The following is a 2,826-nucleotide window of genomic DNA, read 5'->3' as shown; positions in this document are numbered from 1 at the left end:
TTTCATAGTCCAAAGATGATGATGTTTTAATAGATCCCATTTCTACTAATCCATATGAAGTATAGTCTGTTTGATTCAGCTGTACAACAATAAGGGGTCAATTTAAAATTAATTATATATATATATATAATTAATTTTAAATTGACCCCTATATATATATATTCATTCATATGCGCCCAAGTTTGTGTTATTTAGAACAATCATCTTGTTTCCTGGGGGTAGTTTACTTTCAAATAACTATTTCAGAAAATAAATATTCCTGAATAAGACCTAGGGCATTGGCAATTTAAATTCTGTTTTAGATCCTGGTATCTTCTTCAGGGTGCTATTGAAAATAAAGTTCCAGCCCAAATGGGTTATTCTCTAGAGTGGTGGAGACTGCTGATCTGTGGGACTCGCACAGCTTTAGGAAAAGGCAAGCAACCAGCCAGGGTTAACTTGACTAGCTACTTCCCTTTCCTCTAATTATGGGGTGATGAGAAGCAGCTGTGCTCTTAGCAGGACCCAGTCAGGGACAGCAGGTGTGTTCCTGTTGTTCTCCTCAGCAGAGAAAAGAATGGAAAGGAGAGAGAATGCCCTGGCTGGCTTATCTGGGCTGTGTGAGTATGTATTTTACTTACATTCATTTGTTTTTAGTTTGAGTAGGGTATAAGCTAAAGTGGCACCTGTCGATTTTTTTTCTTTTGATTTCCCTGATCTGGAATTATTTGCAGACAGATTGAATCAACACAAGCCCAAGAAGTGGGATTTGTTAGAACCTAAAATGGATGTGAAATCTGAGGCTCCCTGCCATGATGCAGCTCAGCTGAGAGCTGTATTAGACCTGAGTATTGAATGTTCACAAGTGCTGTCTCTGTCAAACCTATACAATTCAGGTCCCCTAAAAAGTCAGGGTGGAGGTTAAGTTCAATTTCCTTTATGTGGGGTGTGGAGTGAGAGAAAGAAGGAAGTGATCAGATGCCTATAATCAGCAATTCCTTTTGCATGTTGAGGAACCACTGGTCTCGTAATCAATGTATAAAATACTTGCGGACTGGAGCCTCATGATTTCTGGATACTTCAAGAGAAGCACTGTTTCCTACACCAACACTCTGTAAACAGAAGGCAGAAATAATGGCCGGAGAAACTCATGCAGATATTCTGATGCTTGAACAGAGTCAAACAAACATCTCTGGTTGTCTTCATTTAAAAATATGCTCTCTCACAAGATAAGGCTTAGAACTTAACCTTGAGTCTTTTACAGTGAAGTATTTCAATATTGGCTTACTTGGATCTTCTGGGCTGGGTTCAGAGGAGGCATACAGGGACTACTAAATGCATCTCCCTTAATCCCAGCTCAGACGGTAAAAGCTCAGTAAAGACACCATCACCCCTGGGAAGGTCCAAGTGAGCTGATTGCTCTTGGCATGGTTACTGCCCTTGTTCTGAAAGATCTTCCTCTTAATGCTTCTGTAACTCCTATGAGCAACAGCATGGGAGCAGACACAGAGTATCCACCCAACTTCCCCAAGACACCCACATCACAGACACCCACAGGACAGCAAAAAACTACAGGCAAAGTTTATGCCAGAGTTTTTTAAAGTTTAGATTCATGCTGTAGCTTGAAGAAAAGAACCTGCCAACTTGCATAGTTTTATTATATCAGGAGCCCTATTGCCACAGCTGTTGCTATTACACCAAACTGCATCACTGCTAACAGCAGCCAGTTGTACAGTACTTGATAAATCAGGGTGAGGTTTTTATTCTACAGCTATGGGATTTGCTGGAAGGAAGGCCCTGGTAATATTGTCATAAATATGGAATCCATTGGGAGCACTTCAAGAACCCTCCAGTAGTTGAGATGTATTGTGTGACTATATGAATAGAAGTAGCCTCTGGCAAGTGGACTCCATTCCTGAGATACAAGCCTGTTGCTTCCAGGTGGATGGAGCTATAATGTTGCTCTTGTTTTGTAAGCTGAATGATAAGGTGACATCTGACAAATGACATGCTGCCATTGTCCATTTAAATATCTCTATTTTACTACTTACAGCGTAAGAGAACTAGCTGAGGTTTTGGCATTTATCTGCCATTTAGATCGGTCCGATGCTTCCAACAGGGTTGAGAATTGTGACTTGTCAAAAGCTGTTAGCAGGACTAAAGAGGGATGTGGCACTAAGGCACAGAACAGGGGCTTCCTGCAGAAGCTGGGCCTTGCAACTCTGTGCAGATTATTCATCTAAACCCATTTTTGTTGGCAGCTGTAACTTAGAGAAAATAACTTCCCACCATGTGTATGGGCACAATGCCATCCTAATGAATAGGCATGAATATAACCAGCCGGGCGATCTTGATGTGCATACGTTATGCATACGAAGGGCAGAATTGCAACCTGAGAACACAAACACTTGATTCCTCTCAATTTCCACTTCTATAGTTAAAAGGACTGCACAGATCTATGTGGGGGTGGGAGGGAGAAATTAAGGTAGGATCTGTGCATCCAGGCATTGGACTGGGAAAGGGCTCAAGCACTCTCGCAGATTGGAGCAAAGGATCCCTGGAAAGGGTGTACAGAGCATCCTTGAGGCCTCTTTGGGATGTGGGGAGAAAGAGAAAGCAGTGTCAGGCTAGGGGCCAAGCTCCACCTGTTTTCTGCCTGATAATTCAGGCTTAACTTGCTCTCAGCCAACCATTAGCAGCTTTCCAGAATGCCAGCCCACAGAGGTGCAGGGGGCTGCACTGTTCCTCCTTCCTCCCTGCCCAGCTCAGTAGGTCATTCTGACTTCTGCTGGCCAGATATACCTGAGGAGGAAGATCGAACTTGACATAGTGATTAGTGTCCTCCTT

Source organism: Lepidochelys olivacea (assembly GCF_965140295.1).
Source record: "Lepidochelys olivacea isolate rLepOli2 genome assembly, chromosome: 11".
Taxonomy (NCBI): domain Eukaryota; kingdom Metazoa; phylum Chordata; order Testudines; family Cheloniidae; genus Lepidochelys; species Lepidochelys olivacea.
This window is presented reverse-complemented; position numbering follows the sequence as displayed.